Source organism: Zonotrichia albicollis, chromosome 2 (genome assembly GCF_047830755.1).
Source record: "Zonotrichia albicollis isolate bZonAlb1 chromosome 2, bZonAlb1.hap1, whole genome shotgun sequence".
In the NCBI taxonomy this organism is placed as follows: Eukaryota; Metazoa; Chordata; class Aves; order Passeriformes; family Passerellidae; genus Zonotrichia; species Zonotrichia albicollis.
The window spans coordinates 83308111-83334464 of NC_133820.1; the positions used below are offsets into that span (position 1 = coordinate 83308111).

The following is a 26354-nucleotide window of genomic DNA, read 5'->3' on the forward strand; positions in this document are numbered from 1 at the left end:
GGCTGAGCTGGGAGGTGTCTCGGAGCGGCACGAGTGTGAGGCGAATTAGGAAGCGACTATTTGCTGGAGGTAGGCTGTCGGTTTTATTACAGAAGCACCATCAAAGAGGGAAAACACCCAGCAAAATGGCCCCGAACCGGGGGCTACACAGGGTTTTTAAGGGAAAAAGGGGGAAAAGGTAGGGAAACCCAGCTAGCCAATAATAATACATATTTTGAGGTCCTAAACATAATTGACATACCTAAATAACCAACTAAAATTAAGCAAAGGAGGAGCTTTGGGGCGGCAGCCAACCATAACCCCCAGAGAGAAGAAGGTTCTCGAAACTTGGGAGGAGAAAGGGGGTGACTGACTTAACCCAGGGAGGAAACGACTTTCACTTATAAGGGAAACCAGGGGAGGAGCCATTATATATCGGCAACTATGAATAGCGGTTACTATAGCAACTTAGCTGGCAGACTAACGGTGGCGGGAAAGAAAAGGGGGAACGAAACCATTTTACACATAATAGGGGAGAACAATACATAAATTGGGGGAATAACACAAGAAACTTAACAACACACTACAACACCTCCCCGTTTCTTATCAAATAAAATAAAAATTTTAGCTCGTCTAAGCAACTCAAAAAGCAGGTGTCTGCAGATTGTCTTGCCAATCTTTGCTTTCCTCAAGCTGGAGTTCGCTAGCCCACATCTGTTCTTGAGGCAGCTCGGTGGGCCCCTCTTCGTCTGAAGCTCTTCTGGCTTCTGAGGAGAGGTCTTCCAGCTCGAAATGTTCTTCCCGAGAGAGTGCGGCATGATTGACAGTCGTCGAAGTGGCTCTAGCTATTAGTCTTTGGATCAAACTACGGATCAGTACGATTAAAACGGAAAATACAATCAAACTCAAAACAGCTTTACAAACCGATTCTAACACAGAACTGGCCCACCCGCTAAGGCCCCAACCCTTGAATATGTCTCCCAGCCAGTCTGATGTCTCCTGCCTGACCTGATGGACGAGGTCTTGGAGTTTTTTGATGGAGTGTCTGGCGTCCTCGGCCCGAGAGGACAGGTTCAGACAACAGAGACCCTCAAACTCCTCACAGTGATGGTGATGGAGCAACAATAGAAAATCTATTGCTGCTCTGTTTTGGAGCGTTGCCTTCCTTGTAATTTCTTCGTCTTTAAGGAGGTCGTATAATGCGGCTGAAGTATAATTGGCTTGTTTAACCACCCAACACTCCAGGTGGCCCAATTCACCCAGAGATTTCGCCACCGATAACCATGGCAATAAAATGGTAAAGGCGACGGATTTAGAATGAGACCAATGGGTAACTTTATCATCACAATCTTCAGAGAGATCTTTAAGATCTCTTTTGGATCTAGCCAATTTGGATGTTACGTTAGTCTTTTTCCAATTGATAATTTGGGTGATGTTGGGGGTAAACAGCGTCAGCCGGCCAAATGTGCACGGCCCTCCGATCAGACCAGAGGGGATGCCTGCCCACGCTCGATCACCACAAATCAAAAACACCCCTCTGGGAAGGGCGTAAGAGGTCCGCTTGGTATTGGTGGGGCCAACGATTTTCAGAACAGCTCGGCACCACTGGCTCGCTTGATATTGTTTCTTTGTCTGCCGGACCACCTCACTGCTTTTATATATGGGGGCAAAAGTAAATTCGAACTGAAAACAAATTGAGGAGTTGGTTGAACCGAGTAGGTGCAGCTCTGTGGGCTCGGAGGGCGCAGGATTCAGTCTGGCCACTCCGTCTCTCCAGGCATTACTGGGTTCAAAACCGGGAAGGAAAGTTAGGCTCCGCGCCAAAACAGGGGAAAGGGCAGACTGGAAGGCAGAGGGGAACTCGTCTGGGGAGAAAGGGATCCCCACAAGGCAAGACGACATCGGGTCCTCTGTTGCGCCGGTGTCGAGGCATATATGGTCCTGTCCTAATGACTGGGCCAAAGCACGCCAGACGTTGATTTTTGGCTGGGGAATGACTCACGGCTCCACAGGTGGCAGAAGGAATCCGCAGGTCATCAGCACGGTCAACAACAAACAAGGGTTGGGAGCCAGCGTTGTCGTTTCGGATGCCATTCGGGGAGGTGAAAATTCGGGGAGATAAAACTGAAACGAAAGGAAAGTCGTAAAAGTATGCAGGATTCACAGACATGGTTCTTCCCCAAACAACCAATTTAGATAAAACATACGGGGGGTGGTGTTTGGAGCTGGGAGGGAAAAGGAGGAAAGGTGGTGTAAAAGGTCAAGGGGTGGAGGAGAAGCTGGATGAGAGGGTTCTTCAGTTACTGAGGTGAGATCTGGAGAGAATGAGGAGGGTTGATGGGATAGTTTCTTCCGCTGACGCTAGCATGCTTGCCGGACCTGTGGTACCTCTTCTTTCTTGGTCCCCTGCTTCGGGACGAAAGGCCTGACCCATTTAGATGGTACCCACTTGGGACCTGAGGGAGTGGACACACAGGCATATCCCCTCCCCCAAGTTACTAGGTCAAAAGGACCCTCCGTCCGCCAGGTCTCCGGGTCCTTTACAAGAACCGGTGGCTTGGCTTTAGGCTGCAGCTGCTGGTGACTGCCGAAATGTCGGACCACCGGAGGGTTTTGGCTGTCAAAAGAGCAATTCAGGAAGTTGAGTGTATACAATGCCCTTGATAGCCTGACGTGGGGGGTTTCTGCCTTCATCACCGGTTGTTGCCGGGACACGATTTTCTTAAGGCTCTGGTGGGCTCTTTCTACTATGGCTTGGCCTGTCGGGGAATAGGGGATGCCGGTTTTATGCACTATTCCCCATTGCTGCAGGAAGCTTTGCAGCTCCTTGGAAGCATACGCGGGGCCATTGTCTGTTTTTAAGGTCCTAGGGATGCCCAAGACAGCGAATGCTTGAAGCAGATGTTTCTGAACATCCGCCGCCTTCTCACCTGTGTGGGCAGAAGCATAGATCGCTCCGGAGAAGGTATCTACTGAGACGTGGACGTAACACAATCGACCAAAAGATGGAATGTGCGTTACATCCATCTGCCACAGCTCGCAGCTTACTAAACCTCGGGGATTAGCCCCCGAGGCTATGGTAGGCATTTGATCTTGCTGGCATTGGGGACATGTGGCCACTATCGCCTTGGCTTGCTCCTGCGTCAGACTGAATTGACGAACTAGGCCAGGGGCATTTTGATGGAACAGTTGGTGGCTGATTTTAGCCTGACTGAACACATCTGGGAGGGGGGCCTGCGAAACAGCAGCCGCGGCCAAAGAATCGGCGCGACGGTTACCCTCCGCAATGAACTCAGGAAGATCTGTGTGTGATCTCACATGCATGACATAAAATGGATGTTCGCGGTTGGAGACTGACTTGACGAGTCTACTCAGCAATTCAAATAATCTTTTATTAGTGATCTCTTGAAGAACAGCTGACTCAGCTCGAGACACTACACTTGCAACATATGCAGAATCTGTGACCAAATTGAAAGGTCCAGGGAATTTCTGAAAAGCTCTGACGACTGCGTCTAACTCAGCAACTTGTGGAGAGGCCTCTACAACAGCAACATCGGTCTCTCACTGCTGAGTCTGAGGATCCTTCCAAGTCATCACTGACCTGTGGGATGCTCCAGACGCGTCAGTAAAAACTGTCACAGCATCCAGTGGCTTCTTGCTCTGAACCTTCTTCAATGAAAATTTAAACTCTGAATTGAATAATTTGTGGGCCGGCTGATCTACTGCGATGCGCCCAGTGTAGCTGTCGAGTGCAAACTGAAGATATTCATTAGTTTGCAGCAGTTCTTCAAAGGTCTTTAGTTTAAATTGGCCCGATTCTAATTTAATTGGGATATGTATGCATGAGAAGTCACAGCCTGCAAGCTCTCTGATCCTCGATCTTGCTTTGAGAATCAGTTCGGCCACCAACTCCTGTGGCCGTGTCATTCTTTTGGACCTATGGTGGCTCAGGAAGACCCACTCTATAATTAAGAGTTTGTTCTCTGAGCCTTGGTCCTCCAGACTATCATCCCATTGATGTATTATGCCATGCAGGTGTGGCAATTTTCCCAGTATAATAAATTTGAAGGGCAGGCCCGGATGGTATCGGTGTGCCTGTCTGGTTGAAATAGCCTTTTGTATTTTCTCCAGAGCTACTTGTGCCTCTGGGGTAAGAGTCTTAGGGGATTTAAGCTCCTCTCCCCCTTTCAACAAATTGAAGAGGGGGGCTAGGTCTTCAGTTGAAATGCCTAGCCAGGGTCTCACCCAATTTAAAGACTTACACAGTTGATGGGCATCTGCTAGGGTCTGGACTTTTGTCCGAATTGCCAATTTTTGCGGCACAATTGTCCGCTTTGTAATTTCGAGGCCTAGGTATTTCTAAGGTGGTACCCGCTGAATTTTGTCCTGCTGGAGCTCGAACTCTGCAGCAGCCAACGCATTGGTTGTCAGGTCAAGCGCATGGGCAAGCAAACTGTGGTCGGGCGCACACAGAAGGATGTCATCCATATAATGATGGACAATGACGGCATCCCCGAGGGCTGTACGAATGGGTGACAGCAGCGAAGCGACATACCACTGGCAGATCACAGGGCTGACCTTGAGGCCCTGCGGGAGCACCTGCCAATGATAGCGCTTGGCTGGGGACTCACAGTTGATGGACGGAACTGTGAATGCAAATCGCGGGGCGTCCTCTGGGTAAAGGGGAATTTGGAAAAAGCAATCTTTTATATCAATCACAGCTAATTCCCAATCTTGGGGGAGCATTGCTGGGGAGGGCATCCCTGGCTGAAGCGAACCCATGTCAATTATTAATTCATTAATTTGGCGAAGGTCGGTCAGAAGCTGCCACTTATCCTTATTAGGCTTTTTGATGACAAACACTGGGGAGTTCCAAGGTGACATGGTCTCTTCTAGGTGGCCTTTCAATAGTTGCTCCTGAACGAGCTCGTTGAGCGCCTTTAGTTTTTGCTTGTTAAGTGGCCACTGTTTGACCTCTACAGGTTTATCTGAAAGCCAATTCAGTTTCCAGGTCTGGCGCTCCTCAGTGGCCACTGCCCGAAAAACCTGGGGAGCCTTCGGGAGATCGATCTTGGCTCTCCACTGGGCCAATAGGTCCCTTCCCCAGAGGGGTTCTGTGTAATCTAAAACGAACGGGCGTATAGACGCCAATTGCCCGTCGGGCCCCTTAATTTGCACAATGCTCTTCGATCGGTTTGCCAATTGAAGGCCCCCAACACCAGAAATTGTGCCCGCAGCGCTTTGCAAGCCCCAGTTCGGCGGCCATTCCCGGGAGGGAATGATCGTCACATCTGCACCCGTGTCCAAAAGACCCCTCACTATTCTCTTGTCCTCGCCCAATGAAAGTTGACATGTTAGGCGGGGCTTCTCCTTCCCTACTAACTGTGTCCAGGCAACGGTCGGAGGTGAGGTCTTCTCCTTCGGTCTCGTCCAATGGTCTTTATCTAGAACAGAAATGGCCTGGGCAATGACCTGTCCCTCAGGGAGGAAAAACGGGGGTCGGACACAGTACAGCCCTACCGCAAAGCGGTCCTGGTCGGTAGTTATCAGACCAGGGACGATACGGATGTCTCGCGGTGTGTGCTTTGTGTCCCCGACAATGGTCCACCTGCAACGTCCAATTTCCCTCTAGTGACCCGGATGTTGCAAGTCGACAGTCACCAGCTGTAAATTACTGTTAGGGAGGTAAATGCTCTTAGTTAGCTGCAGCCTGTAAGGGGAAACAGAGGACATGGTGTTAAATGCAGGTTTGGGCGGAATATCACAGGTAAAGTGTTTCCTAACTGATAGGTGCATCAATTCCGGCAAGACGTGCGGCGGTTCTCCCTCGTTTCTACTCTCCCCGGATGATGGAAAACAGCCCGCCACATTTCTATCTTCGCGCAGGGAGGGGCTGCGCTCCAAGTCTAGTTTTTTTTCTTTTGATTCTCCTCCTTTTCCCGCTTCCGCCTCCATTCCATGTAGTCTTGGCGCATGGGACACTGAGGCATCCAATGACCCACCTTGCCACAGAGATGGCAGGGATGGGTTGCTGATGTCCTCTTGCCAGACCCAGAAGTAGAAGGACCGGCCACGGGGGCAGCTTCAGCCTCTATGAAGTCTTGCTCGGGGCATTCAGCAAAATGCACAGATGTTCTCTTAGGCCTTGGGGCCAGGGAAACTTGACGCACTACGACATCTATCATGGCTTCTACTGTGGGCTTAGGACTTCGAGGGAGAGTTTTTATAGCCTTGCGGCAGTCAGCGTTGGCATTGCTATAAGCCATCCGCTCAAGCATTTTTTCCCTGTCATCCTCTCCGAGCGCCTGCGCTTCCACATATCTGTATAGGCGTTCGATAAATTCCATGTATGGCTCTTGCACTCCTTGCAAAACCTCAGCATCTTCCCATTGGGAGGTAACTACCTCTAACTTAAAGAAGGCCCGCTCAGCTGCTCGGGCCGTCTCTACTAGCTGGGATGGGAATAAGGCTTTAGCTTGATTTGCCCCTTCAGCCCACTGTCCTTCACCCAAAAGATGTTCTTGGGTAATTAACTGACCATCTGCGTCATGGGACAGTGTAAGGTTCCCCCAAAAACTTGGGAGTACTTCCACTATTTCCCTCCTCCATTCCCTCACCCAGACTCTAAATTCCATGGGTCTGAGCAGGCTAGAGAAGAGGGACCTTAAATCCGTCGGTACCAAATCTCCCTGAGCAAGGGTATTATGTAGCAAACCCTGGAAGAATTCTGACTCCCGGGAGTAATCTTTCTGAGCTTTGCATAGCTCTTTTATTCGGACCTGTGCTAAAGGCACCCACTGTGCCCGTGCATTTCCCCCCTCCCCTAGATGATATGTAACAGGAGCGGCTTCTAATAGGGGAGCTTGCTCCAGTTTCCGGCTTTCCCCCCCCCCCTCCTCTGAACACAAAGCGTGAGATCTGGGGGGGGTGGCGTGGGAACCGAAACTGGAGGAGGTTGAGGCGGGGTTTGGCGCTGACGTAAGGCAAGGGAGTGGGCGCAGCAAAGTACCCTTCTCCGCCCCCCGGACGGCGTTCGGAGGCGGAGGGAAAAACGAAAATGGAGCGGGGGGGAAGGGAGTGGGGGGCTGAACCGGGGGAGGGGTTTGAGGAGGAGCTGAAGGTGGGGCGGAGTGCTGAGGAGTGAGCGGGACGGAGGGAGGGTATGAGAGAGGAGTAACTGGGCAAGGGGTGTGGTCAGGGTGAAGGAAGGGGTTGGTGCTTGGGAGGAACAGGTTAGCGGAAGAAGAAAGAGCTCTGGCGGCAGGGACCGCGTGGTCCCCGCCATCTTGGACGGTAAAGGAGATACTTTGTGGAATTTCATTACTAAACCGAACAAACTTAGGGGTTGAAACTGGGGACTTGAGAACTGGGGTAGAGGGTGAGGATATAGGAGGAGCCTGACTAGGGCTCCTCGGACAGGGAGGCTGAGCAGGTCGAGAGGGAGCAGGGGCAGAATGGTTTCCCTGCTTTTTGTTGGCCTTTAAAATCCCTTTCGAGGGCTCCTGCCTGTGTGAATAGGGAGAGGGCTGGGAGGTAAGGGAAGCCAAACGAGGGGAACGGGGACGTGCAGGGCTTTTTTTCGGTTCCCCTGACGAGCTGAGTATTATAAGCACTCTGCTCGCCCAAAATGTCACAGTCGCTAATTTTGTCTCCCCGGAATTTACTGCTCCTTCTAATTTTGCCAAAACGGCTCCCCAAAACCGTGGCTGCTTTGCAAGTTCTGGGCAAACTTCAGGGAACTTCGAAAAGACCCACTTAGTTAAAAATTTTAATTCTTGCTTGGGGGCCTTCTGGCCATCTCCAAGCAGTAAACCCTTTACAATATTATAAATCTCCTTTTGGGATTTTCCCAAGCTTGCACCCATGGCCACTTTCTAGTACAGAAACTGCTGATACTAGAAAGCAGGGAAATCCTTCTGGTGGTACAACCACCTGCCTGAAAACAACTGAAAACAACAAGCCACTTTCCACTAGCCCCTGCCTCCCCTACCGTCCCCAAGTCTGGGGTTTCAGTAAAGGAAAAAGGTTTTGGGTGGTGGATCCGGACTCCAAGTCTGGGGATACCGGGTCCACGGGAAAGATAAAATGAAAAAGCACTGGGGTGAAGAAGAGCGTCAAGGAAATAGGGTGGGGGTGGGTCCCCAACGCAGGGCATGCACCCTAGGGAAATTTAAAAAGGCAAGGGAGTAAAATCGGAAAAGTCCCCAAAGCAGGGCCCGACCTTACCAATGTGGTGATAGCAGCAAAACGAGAAATCAGGCGGTGTATTTTCGTCTCCGGAACCGTCCTCTCTGGGCGCAAGGAGTCTCGGTACCAATCCTCAGGGAGCGCTGCCCCTAAAACGGAGCCTGCACCCCCCCTGTGGGTAGTGCGGCTTCCACTGTAACTTAAAAGTCCAACTCCGAGGTGTCTGTTTTTACAGGCCCGACGTTGGGCGCCACACTGTGCGAGGGCGCACTGAGTCCCGGGATCCGGCTAGCTAGTGAGAGGCGAAGGCCAGCACCCCCGCACATCTATAACCAGCCCCCTTCGGCGTCTTTGGCCTTAGGCTGAGCTGGGAGGTGTCTCGGAGCGGCACGAGTGTGAGGCGAATTAGGAAGCGACTATTTACTGGAGGTAGGCTGTCAGTTTTATTACAGAAGCACCATCAAAGAGAGAAAACACCCAGCAAAATGGCCCCGAACCGGGGGCTACACAGGGTTTTTAAGGGAAAAAGGGGGAAAAGGTAGGGAAACCCAGCTAGCCAATAATAATACATATTTTGAGGTCCTAAACATAATTGACATACCTAAATAACCAACTAAAATTAAGCAAAGGAGGAGCTTTGGGGCGGCAGCCAACCATAACCCCCAGAGAGAAGAAGGTTCTCGAAACTTGGGAGGAGAAAGGGGGTGACTGACTTAACCCAGGGAGGAAACGACTTTCACTTATAAGGGAAACCAAGGGAGGAGCCATTATATATCGGCAACTATGAATAGCGGTTACTATAGCAACTTAGCTGGCAGACTAACGGTGGCGGGAAAGAAAAGGGGGAACGAAACCATTTTACACATAATAGGGGAGAACAATACATAAATTGGGGGAATAACACAAGAAACTTAACAACACACTACAACAGTAGTGAAAAAAAAAAATTATTACACCAGTCATCCTGAGAGATCTTTCTGTTGATCTTTCTCTGTTATAAAAATCACCATAATTTTTTTTCAATTCCTTAATCGATTCTTCTATTAAGTCTGGCTCTCACCCCCCTGTAAGCTCAGGGACAGCATCCACAGCTTGCACTGAGGGGTCTTGTGTTTTTGGCCCAAAGTCCCAAGGGACAAAACCAGGGGTTTGTACCTGGAGTAACAGAGCTGCTTTTCTATATATATGCTTCCTATCTTCATGTAAAAAGATCTTGTCTACATCAAGTCAAGTACTCCTCCATGCCTGTTGGTTTTCCCTCTGTTTTTACTGAAAATAACCCCACATTATATTTTTATTCAGGTTAGTTTGTCTTCTAGTTAATGGGAAATACATCTGTCCCATGCAGTTTCTTTAGGTTTTGCATATGCAGCCAGCAGTATCACACAAGAGATGCCTTGTTGACAATAGATTTGGACTCCCTCCTGGTCAGAACCCTAGCAACCTAAATTTCACCACTAAATTCCCCACCTATGCTTCCCTACTCTATTGTTGCCAGCATAGGTTAGGACTAATAGTTCTGCCTTTCAACATCAAATAGATTTATTTGGTAATTTTCAGTGCCACAAAATCAGCAGCCAACTTGAATAGTGACCAAAATTACTGCTACAGACACGTTCTGCCACTTCTGAAGATGCTCTGCTCCTTTGCAATATCTCTTGCATAAGTTAATAAAATACTGGTGTTGAAGGCCACTTATACCTCTGATTCAGACATACCTAAAAGTATAAAGAGTGGAGGCGAATTATATACTCTTAGAGATTCCCACTCCCAACTCCAATTATCCATTTATTACATTCTCTCTCAAGGTTGCATGACACAAATTCAAAATTCACCAAGTTTACCAGCTCCCAGAAGTCAACTTCAGATCTTCTTGCTCTGGCTCTTCCAAAAGCAAAATTGTCATGAAAACTTCACTGCGTCCTTTTGTTATTCACTACTTTCTCTAAATTGCTGAGGAAAAATGATTTTTGAAATGCAGCAGGTCTAAACTTAAAAGAGGTTCAGGTGCAATTTGGATTTTTACCCTTTCTCTCCCACTGCCAAGACAAAAATATCTAATTGAGTCCCATTTTTTCCCATTGTCAGCTGTGACTTAAAGGATATTTGATAGAGATACTAATGAGAACTGACATAAATAAGTTAGATTTTCCAGAACAGGAACAAGACTGTAGATAGATGGCACCTGTAAAGGGTTTTAAGCGAGTATGGGTGTAAAGACCATTTCTGTAGTAAGAACTCTGAATTTGGGTTAGTTGTCTGCTTTCTCTTTTTTCACAGTTTAGCCAGTTTCTCTCTTGATTAGACATCTTGTCTACAGCTCATTTCAGACACAATACTCACAATATTTCTACTTACATCTTCCCACTCAAGCCCTTCTGTTACTGAATTTGTAGGCCATGTTACCTTTTGGTGTCTGCTCAGCAGTGTTAAACACAGTGTTATTCTACCAAAGGTTCAATTCATCAGCCATGTGCAAAAGAATTGGAATATATAAATTCTGATGATTTTATTAGAAAAAAAGATGCATCAGATGCACTACTGGGGATGCCAAATTCCCTGTTAAATCTCAGAGAGTAACAACAACAGCAAATCTGACAACAGAAAATTGAGTGCTAGGAGACATTAAACCAGTAAAAGGAAAGGGAAGGAATTTGGTCATGCAGAGGTGACAAAAAGTCAGAATTCTGAACAATAACAGCTGGATTTATTTCAAGGAACTGGAATGCTAAAATAAATCAGTTTGTGAGATGTCTAGCATAAAAAAAAGTAAACTATTACAAGTTTGTTTAATATGCACATTCACTAAAAAAAACTTGGTAAAATTACATATAAACAATATTTGCAAAACCAATTTGATCAGCCTTGTGTTCTGAACACAAATACCAAATCTCACTGTTCTATGTCAGACATATTGTTATCATAAAATCACTAATGTGAAGGTATCTGAATATAAATATTTCAAGAAAATGCTCTTCATTCTGATAATCTGAGGTCAAACTAGTGCTAACTAGTCCAATTTGATCATTCTGTGTTTAAATACATCTAAATGTCAGCTGTGGAACATTCAGCACCTCTTAAGTGTTCTTATCCTATCATTATTTCCATTTCATGTGTTTTCCTTATAGCATTACTACTTAACGTAACTTAAGTTGTTATGCTAATTTAGGCTAATTTATGCTAACTAATGCAGCCTTAGACCTGTACAAAATTGTCAAACACAAATGAGGATCTCAGCTGAAACAAAGTGTTTCAACATTTTCTTGATATATACCAGGATACTCCATATCTGATAAATTGTTGCAGTTTTTCTGTGCAAATCATCCTGATATGTAATGTGGCTCCAAAGACTATTGCTTCAAGCTCATTATGTATTTATGTGTGTATATGTAAAATGCATTAAAAATATGTATATTTTATCTTGAACTATGGTCCTTAAAATAAGAATAATCTGGGTAGATGTGAGGTAGCAGGGTAGTATAAATATATGTGTCTGAAAAGGCATGCTGACTCAGAATCTGTATGTAAGACCATGATCTGTAAGACCATCATGTCTGTATGATCATATACAGACAACTCCTACATCAAAATATTTCCTTGGTCAGAGACTTCTTTTTCTTTTCCATTTATATTTTCCCATTTTTAAGTGATTTAAGCGTGTTTGTACTCAGGGCAATTCACTTTCATCACCACCTAGACTAATGATAAATGTCTTCAGCTTAGTCCTCAAATGGCCTTTGTTAAAACTGCAGTGCAAACATCAATTGACATTTTGAAGGTCATGACCAATCCCATTTAAAAGTAAGATTAAATAGAAGTTGAATTCATAATCCAAAAACAAAAGTGCAGAGTTCACAAAATATTACAAACAGCTATATTGTAGACACAATTAATTCTAGTATCAGAATCTCAGGATAAAGCCCATCTTGAGAGACCTGTATCTTATTTTATATAAGGTATATTTGCATTTCATTGTAGCATTTACAAACCTAGAATAAAAGCTATTGAGAGAAAACAGTGTTGTGTTCAGCTGTTGCTTTTCTTGTTTCAGTTCTTTTGTATCCTGAAATATGCAGCACATAGTTATTAATTTTTTAAGTTCTTTCATAGTGGATTCTTTACAAGGTATTTATGCCTTCATATACTGTTCATTCTTGTAAACTCCTTGTAATTTCAAATTGTATTTGTCAAGAACTATGTATATGAAGCAGCAATGTTAAAGACAAATTTTAATAAGTATGGAGAAATAAGTCCACACCTAAATCACCAATTTAGTATGCACACATATACCTATTGGTTGCCCAGATTTATCAAGTATAATGTAGATCTTTTTTGCTGGTGCATAAAAAAAAAAAAAAAATGTTGTGTGCAATCTTAAAGAGAAAGGAATTAAATCAAATTTGTTCTGATGGTGTTCAAAACTTCAGTACTACAGAATGTATTGGAAAACAAAAATTTATACCAGATATTTGCATTATTCACAAAATGAGATGGAAGGAAAGCTGTTCTCTGTGTTTGTAGTTTCTTAAAACTACTGTCCTTTCCCTGCTATTCCTCATTATGAACTACATTTACTACTGTGAGAACAAAAGACAATACTAGAACAAGACTATATTACCAATGGAAATATGAGAAAGAAATTTGCTAGGATAAGCTGTGTTTTTTAGTGTTTCTCTATTTTCCTTCAAAGTATCTCGTATTCTCATCCAGGAGATGCTGAGAAGAAAAGAGTTATGTAATTCTATGTTCTATGAACCCATCTCATCAACACCAAATATAGCTGCTATTTTGCAGAAGGACTTTTATTGTCTTTAAAAATAACAAGTATTACTGTATTTTTATGTATTTCTGTGGTCAAGTGCTGCAAGGAAAGAGCAGTATGTTTACTTGTTTGTTGTTATTCTGCTATTTGTCCCATGTTTACTTTTCCTTATATTAATTTCTTAACTGCAGTCTTGAGGAGGTTAGAGATTTGATAAATGCTCCCATTCTCATTTTCTGTTCATATACAATTTACCTCTGTCTTACTACCTTTGGTATCTTCTACTTGTGGCATCTTGACACTCCTCAGTCATTTCTGGTTGCCTGATTCTACTTGTGCTGTCCCTAATCTCTTTCTGCAAATATGCTTCATCTTCCTGAAAATGTTAAAGGATGAAACTGCTCCACTGCTGAAATTTTATCTTGTAGCAAATCCTGCTCCAAATATTAAGAGGTTGAACAACTTTTTACAGCCTTTTACAACTATAATACATCAATTTATATGTTACATAAATATAGGAAATTATAGCAAGAAATTCGAGAGATATATTTTTGGTATTTAAATTATTAATAAATTTTATTTTGAGAGATTAAATTATTAATGCAAATTAATTACTGAAAAGAATACATTAAAAGAAGCATTTAAGACCATAATATGTAGCTTCAGATTTAATTTTAAAAAAATTGCTCTTCATTATTTGGATAATTTTCATGATCACGTACTGTAGTATCAACTTCAAATTAAAATAGTGCAGGAAAGAGAGATTTCCTATTCTAAATAACAGACACTCAGAAAGAATGATGTATGAAGTTTAATTTATGATCAGATTTTAAGAAATGAAACCGAAAAGCAAACAAAAACAATAAAACCCCAACAAAAGAACAACAAACTAACATGTTATGCTTTATTATACAGAATGGAAACTGTAATACAAAAGGCAACATTAGTTCCAGAATGGAGTCAAACAGGTAAGAATGATCCTAGTATTTCTTTTATGGTTTATATTTGCACAAGGAATATTTTCTAGGCAGGGTTTATTAAGAACATCAGCATTTTTTGAAGTTTGGCAGATTTTTGAAAACAGGCACTGAATCAGCTAGAGCAGATTGAAGAATGAAGAGAAAAATCCACAAAAACTGTCAGCTGATAATTTGTAGGGGAAATGTAAAAATGAATATCAAACAATTATTTTAAAATATGAAGTTAGGGCTGTGTGAAATTTGGTTAATTCTGAATCAGTATTTAGGTTGAATGCCCACGTAAAAATTTTTTTTAGATTTCTTGAGTCACATTTGAGCCTGGTTCCTTAGTATCTAGGTCATTGATTGTACAGGAAGAGACCCAAAGTTGTTTTGCAACACATGTTGAATTACAAACACTTTACAGAAGCAGTGGGAGGTATTGTAACTCAAGTAGTCTTGAGGGTCTTGTAAAGCCATCTGGCCAGTTAAAATTGAAAGGGAGGAAATGATGAATAGTTGATCCCTCACCCACAAACACACTGTTTATCTCTAACCCAGTTTAACAATAACTTAAACTAGATTTAGAATGTCATGAAAGTTATCATAAGTGAAAAGGAATGTGAAGCAAGAGATTACTTCAATCTGTAGTGGACAATCAGATACCTGTGATTGGAAAAAGTAACCAGTTTTGTACATCCCCTCACAGGTTACACCAAGAATGACTGCTGTGGAAGGATGATGCAGAGAAGAAATTAACAAGCTGCTCAGTCTTGTCCTATCATCATCTGTCGGGTGAGCTAAGACTCGAATGCTCAATATGAGATCAGCAAGCTTTGTTTCTTGAAGACAGCATCAGATACTTATACAGAAATAATAAGCTTATGAATATTCTGTAAGCCAAGAGATCTTTTGGTTAAACTATACCATCAGCCTATCCTCATTCCTTTGGGCCTACATTCTCTATTTCCCACGTCTCTCTGTCTACTTGCTATCATACCCAGCTAGGCCTAAGGGCACGCTATCTTGCAGGTGCAAAAACTCAAACTAGCTGTGTTCCGTACTTTCCCAGCTCTTGGTCGGCTAACAAGCGAATGTCTACGTGACCTCTGTCATGTAGCCATTTCTCCAAAATCATTTAAGAAGAGTACCAAGACCCAGGAAAATGCATTGGACCTCGGATTTTTTTTCTGGGGATGGGGAAGATGTGATCAACAGTTTCTTAAATTAGGCTAAAGTGATATCTTTGTAATAGCTGTAGAGCTAAATTGACACACTGTATTTTATAAAGCTAGCCCACAGGTGACAGGTTGTACTACTATATCTGCAATTTGTATGTGTGTTATGGTGAGTCAGAGCACCCATTTGTTGCTACCATGGGATTCCTTTGACCAGTTCCTGAAGAAAGTAACTAGAGAGGGCACCCAAAATATTTTTCCAGACTATTGATTCTGTAAGTGACAACATTTTTCCTGCAGTATGAGCAGGAGAACATTCCAGATCTTCTATGCTCTAGCAGAAATTATAAAAAAGGTCTTTGGAGGAAGAGCAATGGGAGGGCCTCATGACTTTTCCAGAATGTTGAACCCTTAATAGGTGGCATGCTGAAAGAATAATTAGAGTACACTGTATACAATTTGTCATGAAATGCAAAAAAAAAAAATACTCCTATCTTTACCCTCTTTGTTTTCACAATTATTACTGAGCAAAGAGTAAATAGGCATGAATAGAGGCAAATTAAGTAAATTTGCAAAATTGCAAAGGTTAAAACTCTGCAGTGTTCAAAAGCTGTTTCTAGTATGAAGCAATTAAAATTGAAACTAATTTATACAATCCAGGTGAGTGAAAATTTTAACTGTGAGCTATAGTTATGTCAGATTAAAAATCACAACTACGTACCGTATATGAGAAGCTGAAATGTCAAAGGCTAATGACTCAAACAACTGGCTATTTGCAGAAGCAGCAGCTACTTTGCTGAGGCCAGGTTTGCACCCCCAAACTGAAGGGAGGAGGAGAGGCTTGGCTGTGTGGTGGTGAAAATTTCTGATCCACATGGAACAAAGGGGGTCAGCAACCACTGTCAGAGTATGAGCATGATGAACTAATTTTTTTATATACAAAATTATTGAGCCCCAAAATTATGGTATACTTGATAGCCTGCAACTAATGTCTTAAACAACCTGTTTTCTGGCCAGATAAGGAAAATAATCAATAAGATGCAAATCCTTCAGAGGTGGTATGATGCTTCTGTCATGCCATTTCCCCTCTGATAGGCATTGCTGACTCAACTAAAGTGAGAGAAGCAGAGCAAAACAGCAGTCATGTCATTGAAAAGTGCTATAAACCACCAGAGACCACTGAAACACCCCTAGGATCATTTCTGGGGCCTCCCACCACAGAACTCTGCACAATCCACAGTGCTGTAAAAGGCAGTGTAATCGTTTAGCTGCTCAGGGGAGGTACCTGAGCATTCCCACCTAAACCTGAATGTAGGTCAAACCACTGAGCTTTGTGTTTCATAGGTTTCCCCCATCCTCAACAGGTAAAGATTGCACCCATCACTTCAAACAATGGGCATCAAAATTGTCACATTCGAGTCTCATCACTGCTTCCATGGGTGGTGACATTTTCCTTTCCACATTCTTTTATCCTTTCTTTCTCTTTCTTTTTCCTCCGCTATGTATTTTCCTAAGCAATATTTTTATACTTCTATGTTGCTATAGAATAAATAAAACAGTTACTTACCTGCTTTCTATTTCAATCAAATTGTTCTGAAATAAAAATATATATATATATATATATAAATATATAAGAGTATAGGTTTGTCAGTCTTGTTTCACTCTATTTTTTTCCCCAAGTGATCTATTAACAAGAACTTCAGTAACCCCATGCCTTCAGGTGCAGGCCCCAACAGCATGTAGATTGTTAAGAAACAATTTCAACATGCAATTCCCACAGAAATTATAAGCATGTTAGCCCAGGCGGGATATCATCTCACAAAATGATTGTGGAACTAAATTTCTATGGAATTGTCATTCCTCAGGCTGCTCAAAGCACAGCTTTGAGACCCAGAGCAACCTCATCTAGCTCTGAAGTTACACACATAACAAGCAAGAAGTTCAGCTGGAAAAACTCATGGGCTTCCCTGCAAAGAATTTTTTCCCTGTTTTTCTACAGGCCTTCAGAAACACACTCATTCCAAAACAAATAGTATGGGGACCCATGTATAAAAAAGTAATCAGCAGGAACAAAGGTATTGCTTAATTTTGTTTGCTTTCTTTGCAAACTCATTTCTTGTGTGAGATGGAGACTGTAGTTTTCTCAAAACCAGAAAAAGATTATGAGACCATATGCATATGGAATTTGTGATAACAAGAGTCATCAGAGGAGAAACATTAAAAAAAAGAAATATAACAAAATAAGAAACATGAAAATAGAAGACAGAGTTTAGCAATCAGTAGACACGTGAATTCATGTAGTTTTATTTCAGGGCTAAATATATGTACTGGGAACGTGCTATTAGTATCCATCTTGTACAGACATCTTGAGTTCCTATTGCTGTTGTATAGTAAGTAAAGATTTATATTGTGAAGTGTTCATTTACAATCCTTTCTGCCCACACTAAGTACCTTTAAAAATGCATTATCTGAGAAAAATGATCAAGAGCTCACTGAAAAATTGCTGCACATTTATAACTGACTACAACTTTATTACAAGTCACAGACCATACATTACTTAAAATCTGGTCAGTACAGCAGCACACCAAGGAAAACAGTGTTTATGTCCTACTACAAGTTGGGATTTTTTCGTTGTTGGAGTTTGGGGTCTTTTTGGTTTTATTCCCTACAAAGTGCCTTCCTGGTAATGATGATCTTCTGAGCATCTCTGGCTGCAGTTCTGCACAGACTGCTTGATGAATTTTGCAGTGCCAGAAACCCCTGACTTTGCATACTATACAGACTCAGAACTTATATAGCAACACACACGGCTTGCGGGATTTCACTTGGTACACAATCTCTCTATATATCGCTGGCAATAAGTAGCAACTGTCTGTCTCAGCAGTCTATATCTCATTACTATTCCTGATGGGCTGGACTGAACAACGCTTCTTCAACAACATTATCTATAACACAGATTCTGTTTTCTGTCTAAACCTCATTTCCAAAATGCAAATGTTTTTGCCACTTCTGAACCCAGCCTTATCCATTTTCAAAATTAATCTTGCCTTATCCATTTTTAACCTCCACAGTATGGTTAGGACGGAATGCAACTACCATGTATCTTACCTCATTTCCTTAAAAAGAAGAACTCAGGCTCCAACAAGCATCTAACCTTCTCAATTAATGGTCAAGACCTCTGGGTTGTTTTGCAGCGTCTCTGCAGATAATGAGTTCAAAGGTATTTGAAAACCACAGATAAAGACCTTGAAGGAATTTTTTCTGACTTTGGCAGGAATTATTTCATATAATAGAAGTCTGTGACTGTAATTGCATCACTTCATGAGTTTCTCATCAAAAGAGCAATAGCTCTGGTAGCATTAATGAAAGAATATGCAAAGCATGCAGCTTTTTACTCTCCTTACTAGTTCACTCTTCTTCATTCCTGTGATTGAGTGATTCTGTAACTGCCCTTAGATAGAAATAGTAGGGCAGATTTTGGTAAAGCAAGACAAAAATAATGACATGCATCTGAGGGTATGAAAATATTCTTATCTCTAATTAAAATCACTGAAATGTACACTCATGGACTAGTCATAGTAATTGTTTTGTCCTGATCACACATTGTGAATTCACCATATGGGCTGTTCTGCTGAAAGCTTTTATTTCCATGCTCTTCAACACTCAGAGTTAAGAAAATAACACATTATGTTGAACAAGACTCCAACAGTGCATTTATATTGGTTCTCAGCTTGGTTTTGTTTCCCGTGGCATTATCATCAAAAAGGACAGTGCTTGCTTCTTCTATCATGAGCTTAATATGAAACTTAGAAGTTTAGAAAAATTTCCCAGATACCAGATGTAAAAATTCACATTTGTTTTATGTCCATGTTCAATTAAAATTTTAAAAAAAGAGAGATATCAGATAATAGAATTTATATACACTTTAGCTGTAGGGAACTCATGTTCACTGAGAGGTTACTGCTTTTTTCTTCCCTTCGGGCTCTCTGAAGGAGCTCTTGACTCCAAGCAGCTGCCTTGCTAAAAGCTGAATAAACCCACACTGCAGAACATACAATCCTGTCAGTAGCTTTTATTTAAACAAACAAAAAGAAATTACACTAATAATCATTTCCTGAGGATGATTTCATGTGTCTTGTTATTCTGCTCAATGCATATGGGTAGATTTTGTTCAGTTACATAAGGACTGAAGTAATTCACATTATTCTAGTTTTAGATCAATAAGAGTGTGGTGGGTTGACCCTGGCTGTGTGCCACATGCCCATCAAACGTGCACAATCACTCCCCTCCGCAGCTGAACAGGGGAGAAAAAATATAATGAAATCTTGACAGTTCAGATAAGGACAGGGAGAGATCACTCACTCGTTACTGTCATGAGTAAAACAAACTCAGCTTTTGGAAATTAGTTTAATTAATAATCAAACAAGTCAGAGTAGAGTAATAAGAAATAAAACAGATCTTAAAAATATCCTCCGTCCACTTCTCTCTCATTCACAGGCTCTATGGGCCACCCTCCTGAGAGGCACAGGACATGGGGAATGGGCATTATAATCAGATCATGTTTCTTTTGCTGCTTCCTTCTCAAGGGGAGGGGTTCCTATTCCAGTGTGGGATCCAGTCCTCCATGTACTTATCCAGTGTGAGTCCTTTCCACAGACTGCAGTATTTCATGAACTGCTCCAGCGTTGGTCCCCCATGGGGTCACAAGTCCTACCAGGACACCTCCTCCAGTGTTGGTTTCTCTTCTCATAGGTCTCTGGGTCTTGACAGGACCCTGCTAAAATGTGGATGTCCCCACAGGGTCAGAGCCTACTTTCAAGTCATTCACCATGGTCCTTCAAGGGCTGCATGGGGACAGCTGCCTTATCAGGGTCTTCTTTGCAGGTTGCAGCACAATCTCAGAGCCTGGAGCCCCTATTTCCCTTCCTTTCTCCCTGGCCTTGTTGTCTGTGTGTTCACACATATTCTCACTCTTCTCTTCTGTGACCTCTATAATTTTGGTGCCATAATCCTTTTTTCCCCCTTCTTAAATATCTGATCACAGAGTCATTACTACCATCTTTGATGGGCTTGGCCCTGGCAAGCTTTAGGATGGTCGTAAAGTACCTTGCATTGGCTGTCAGATATGGTAAAAGCTTCTTTTACAGAAGCCACTCTGCCAAACTCCCATAACTTGCCCCACTAGCAAAACCTGGTCATGAAAACCCAATACACAGTAAAATCAGAATCCATGATTTTGTGTTCAGAAAAGCCTAATTCTTGTTAAGTAGAAATTAATATTAGACAGAGAACTGCAAATGTGAAACCATATCCTTGGTCAACATCAATCAGCACAGCTCCATAGAGTGCAATTCGTTTATGCAAATTAACCCCACCTGATGGTTGTCTGATCTTCTCTTGCAGTTAGGATTGTAATCTCAGACCTCTGGCATGATATTGTTCCAAAGATGGGGAGCAGTAAGAACTGGCATATTTACTAATTTTTAGGAAACCACGTACAGGCTTTCAAACAGACACATTCAGACATCTTTGAACAAAATCTTTTTATGTGGACTGTTGTGAGTACCTAAATTACATGAAACAGTTCTGGAGTTTTTACATAAGAATTTCTATTTCACCCCCCAAAAATATATTTTCAGAATGTCCAAGTTAAATTTTTTTTTTTAATCAAGAATTGGTGAAACAAGTCCTTTCACTAAAATTTTGTTTCAGTTTAAGGACTGTTAGTTTGTTCACTATTAGTATAGCAAACTTATTTACATATTTCTGTTAAAGATGTAAGGATGAAAAAGATGAGATTCCTCCAATTTTGTTTTATATTCTACAGTATATAGCATGCACTAAAGCTCAAAGAGGATATAGTGTTAGAATTTCATTTAGAAAAGAACCTTACCTAAGGTGAAAGGATGTTCCTGTAACTCTAAGGTCAGCTCATTTCTGACCTTAAAAGCCCCAGTGTAATCTCCTGCTTAAGAGGGTCTTGTACCCATTGCTGCACTTATAATGTGTGTGGAAAGTGTCAGACATCAGTTTTATCACTATATTCAGGTATTCAAGATTTCTTTATAGTTTAATTCTTATGACAAAATCAGGGGATAGGATGAAAAAAATTGCATATTGATTTTAACTATATGGTTATGAGACCAATTCTATCCTAGGTATGCACTCTCCAAAAAAACCCCAATCTGCTACAAAACGCCAAAACCACTCACAAACAGTTTATCTTTGACATCCTGAGCTCTTCCTCAGCATGAAAGAAGAGGAACCAGAGTTTCAAGTTTCCTAAGATAACTTTGGAATTGATCCAACCCTTTTGCTGGGATTTGCAGGAAGCAGTTGCTTTCCATCATTCCTGAAAGATTCTCTGAGGAAAAAGAGAATCTTTCTACTCACGTCTGTGTTGTCAGCTTTCAGTCTGCTTTATGTTCTTCTAATGTTGAACCAGAGACAGGAAATATTTAATTCATACACATGGTTACCAGTGCCACAACCCAAAATGACCAGATTTGCTACAAAAGGGAAAGACCAGAAGCAAGAAGATATTCTAATGCAAAAATTAGTATCTTGTGATTGTATGCAAGACATTTCCCCAGGGCAGTGCAGGAAAATCAAAGTTGAATAGGATAAAGAGTTGAAATTTTCTGTACATTTACTTTGCTGTAGATATAGGTGGGTTTTGTGCCCATGGTGGGCTACATGCGGAAAAAATACGTTGTATATCTATTTTCTGCATCCCTTCTGCATATTTATGTATCTGTCTCTTATTCTTTAGCTATTAGAGTAATTCATAACTCTCAAAACCATGAGAAAATATATTAAAACATTCGCAAATCTGCCATACATGCCAAATTGTATTTGGCTTTCTTATCTCTCTATTATATGGATTTTGACTTTACTAGTACACAAAGATTTGTTAAAAACAACACTTAAGGGAAAGTAGATTTTTCACTCTTCACCAATAGATTGACGCTTTGTAAGTTCTGAAATAGTCCTTTACCTAAACTGATAAATGCTTGATTTTGTTTCCATTTCCTTATGAAAAATAAAGATAGAAAACTGAGGGTTAAATCGACATCAAAGAACTTTCTCATCTTCACTGTTGAAATAAACAGGGCCAGGAGACTTCTTCTCCTTTATAATGCCTTTATTAAAAACGATCAGCTCAGGATTGGGCGGCTCGGCAGGGCTGCAGTCCCCGTCGCGTCTCCCAGGGCGACTCAGAGGAGGAGGATATGCGCAGCTCCGTCCACTAGGGGCAGAGCCGGGGATCCAGTCCTCGTGGGAGCTTTAGGGCGTGAGGTCCCCGTCAGATGTTGATTTGTCGGTGCGTTCCCCCCTCAGTCTCGGCGCTGGGGACGACTCCCATGGTCAGGGCGAGGGGGACTCCGCATCTCTGCAGGCTCAGCCATCGGCTCCTCATGTCCAGACATCACTTTAGTCTCTCAATTCTTATTTGGCTCGTTGTTTTTGGGGTTTTCTCGTTGCATTTCGAGTCGGGGTCCCACAAAGCATTCTGGACTTTGGAGTCACTTTGCATAACCCCCCCCCACCCTCTCAGGTGTCTTCCCTATGTTGTAAGAGAGCACAGCCTCGGGGGAAGGGCCATTTACCGCACCCAGCCGGGCCTTTTACTAATACAAAAGAAGAGATAAGCCTTAACGACCCGGTATTACAATAACAAAGCACTAAGAATCCTGGCAGAGACCGACCCGGCGGCTTCCCTGCAACTCCCTCTCAAAAAAAATATTAACTGAATTTTTGTTCATAACAACTGTAATAGTTAATAATTCCAGTTTGACAGTTTTATGCACAGATAACATTTTTGTATTTTAAAAAGATAACAGATTTTAAGAATATTTATATATTATTAATTTCTATTCTCTTAGAGAAATTTTACCCCAGAGAACAATTTGGACAAACATATTCTCAATCGCAAAGATTTTTCAAAATTCTGTTTTAATTAAAGCATCAAATAGTACCATATATTGAAAAACTGCTAATAAGAACTCTTCTACAAATTCTTTCAAGGAAAGAAATTATATTTGATACCTCTTTATTTTATAGTCATTTGAGAACAATGAATTTAACTCTTTTTTTTTTCTGCCTATGAAAAATTAAATGTTCACATAGCAGACTGTATTATTTTCTCCTGAGATCCTAGTGGCAAAAGTTCACATGAAATTCATGATAGAGACCAAGATATACATCACCTCATCTTTTCTTCCAGAGACCAGTTAAAAAATTTGATATAGGTAAAGTTTACTAACACATTATGGGCAATATTTATAGAGCTTCATTATCAGAGGTTAGCATAAACATACCATATGATTATTATAAATATATAGATAAGTATAATTTCTTGAATATATATAATAAAAATATAGTAATTTGTAGCAATTACAAACAATAGTTGCTGAAAATATTTTTGATGACAGAGAGATGTTTTAGCTGTTGCTCAGCAGTGCTTAGACAGAGTCAGGGCATTTTCCAGTCCTCACACCCCAGCACCAGTGAGGATACTGGGAGTGCACAGGAATCTGGGAGGGGAGACAGCCAGGGCAGTTGACCCCAACTGACAAGAAGAGTATTCCACACCATAAGGAATCATGTTCAGTAAGAAAATTTAGAAGAAGAAGAAGGTCACAACATCATTTGTCTTCACAACTGACCATGGGATGGAATCCTATTTTTGGAGAAGCCGGGACACCTGTCTGTGATTGGGAAATAGTGAATGAATTTCTTATTTTCATTTACTTCAAAGTTCAGGTTTTGCTTTACCTATTAAACTGTCTATACCTCAATCCATGAGTTTTCCCACTTTGATCTTCCAATTCCTTCCCTAATTGTACTGGAAGACATTGAAAGAGTACCTGCTTTGGTTTTAACTGCCTAACACAGTTAAACCACAATAGTCAATTATAAGTTGTTTTCTAACTAGTTTTTTTGTGGTCACTTTTTGAGATTCTTAAAACTAGGTTTTGGGTTTTTTTTAAATAAAATATTTGCTGTATTTCTTCTAACTATTTTTATTGCACATTCAAATACTTCTTAAGGAATTTTTTTCTGGGAACATCGATGTACAGATGCATTAAAAGTGTGTGGTTTGAGCATGTTTCCTATGAAAAATTTTGCACTTATTTTATCATGGATCAAAACCCATTTTAATAACATTTTATTTTTTAAGTTCATTAAATTTCTTTTGTTTCTGGTGGTGAAACATCTGCTCTGTAGGGTGGGAAGGCTTCTGTCTCTGCAGAGGGTTAAAGAGTGGCTTGCACCTCTTTAAAATAATATGACTTTTAATTTTCACAAGTGGAGAAAGCCCTGAATGATCAATTTTACTTGAACAGTCAAGAGATGACTCTGCATACTGGTTTGAAGAGTTCCATTTCTACAAGCACCGCTTCAAGCCACCTGTGGAAGAAGGATTAATCTGTGCTAGGTGAAATATTGGTGTCAGTCTATAAATGTGTTAAAGCATGGCATAATTAATTTACAATTTTGTTTCTGCTTTTAAATATTTTTATTACTGTCTCCAAAGCTTATAATTCCACATTCCAAGATTAAACAGGTGTAATTGTTCAAAACAGTAAATTTTTGGTATAATTGCATGAATATAAACTCTAATAATTCCTCATCTTCATAATTCAGCAACAGTTAAACTCACACACACCTGAGATGCATATAAATAAATATCAAAGCATTTTCTTAAACAATTTTATTTCTACTACTGACATCTCTGCTTTTGATCCACTTTTGTCACTACCTCTGATTTTGCTTGAGTCATCTGAGGGTGTTCATTATATGAGAATGTATTTCAAAATATTTTTTCTTTTAAAATATTTTAAAAATATTTTAAATGAAAAAATACATCCATCAAGTAGTGGATTATACATGTGAAAGTAGACTGATTATGCAGTAATTTATGAGTTAAATTCTTTCTCCTATTTTGCCATGCATTTCAAAGCTCTTCTCAAAAAAATATTCATAAAGGCTATTTTCTAATAATAGACTAATTTTAAAAGAGAAAGCATAAAATATTTCTTATTTTAGACTGTTTCAGTCTACAGTTTCAGTTTCAGCTTCACTTGATCTAAAATGAGTCCAGAGTATTCATTGCATTTAATATATATTTTACAAATATATGTGACAAATCTTTGTTTCATTAATAACTATGAAAACTGTGAAATTACTGCAAAAACCCTTTTGGAGTTCTGTTTAATTTATTAGTAGATAGGATTTCCTAGAACAGACAAAATATTTTTCTGATATTGTTGCATTTCTGAGATGCATTTTCTTTTTCGTCTGTAAGGCTGATATATCATACCTGCTAAGCATGCAAAATTTGCAAGCACAGTAATTCCTGAAATGCCCAGGGAAGTTTGATATGATGTTAAGACCCTCACTTATACAAAAAAACAGATGTCAATGCATACCATGAAACTCAAAGACTTTTGCATTCCAGAAACCATGGATTAGAAGCTTCCTAAACAAGCAGACAATATTTTGTGGTTTAGAAACCTGATTTTTTTTTTTTTCTGAAGCAATAGGTGAATCCAGTGAAGAATAATTTAACATCCAATGCTGTGTTGCGCCTTTGTGTGGGCAATAAAACTGAGACAAATTATCTTAGGTTACTTAAATCAGACAAAATTAGGAAGAAGGAGATTGCCCTAGATACCCAAGGATATATTTACAGGCAAGATTGTAGACCAGAGTTTGGCTGAAATTCAGTCAGGGAGAGTGAGGTTCACCCATGTCAGTAGTATAATTTCAGTATGTCCTCCCCTCAAGAGGAGGGCATACTGAATTGATCCAAGATCACCAAGATCCAAGATCCACCAAGAATAATTTATTGTTTTAGGTAAAATGAAATAGTGTCTTGGTTTTATCTCCGCTGGCTTGTGTCTGGTTAGCTGAAATACAGAGTGGGAATTTTCCTTGTGCTTCTTTAAATCAGCACGGCTTATGTCAGGTGAGGAGTCTCTGGAAATCCCTTCTTACAACTCAACCTATCTAACTCATATATTTGGATATGGATGACTGCCTTTCTTTGCTATTTTAAACGCTCCCAGAACCTGTCATGTTAGGTGAATGAAATAGTCCAGGAACTGAGATATTAATCCTTACTTCTCATCTTTGGGTTCATACCTAATAGAAGTGGTAATGTTGAAGAAGTAAAGTTGAAACCAAGCTGGAACACAGACATACAATGATTATTTGATTAAATATGATGATAACTCACAAAAAGACCCAGGAAGAAACAGGTGAAAATTATATTTTAAATTT

General features: G+C 41.1%; 1 long non-coding RNA gene across 4 annotated transcripts in view; it reads left to right on the plus strand.

Moving 5' to 3' along the window:
- The window catches only part of LOC113460040 (uncharacterized), a 241893-nt gene that overhangs the window by 94481 nt on the left and 121058 nt on the right, over positions 1-26354 (plus strand). For 3 of the 4 annotated variants that reach the window (XR_012579067.1, XR_012579069.1, XR_012579070.1), the window contains exons 4-5: positions 13844-13896; positions 14597-14682. This is a non-coding gene — a long non-coding RNA (uncharacterized LOC113460040). Of the gene's footprint in view, positions 1-13843; positions 13897-14596; positions 14683-14959; positions 22160-26354 lie in introns of those variants that run through there. The other variant, XR_012579071.1, reaches the window with a different exon arrangement.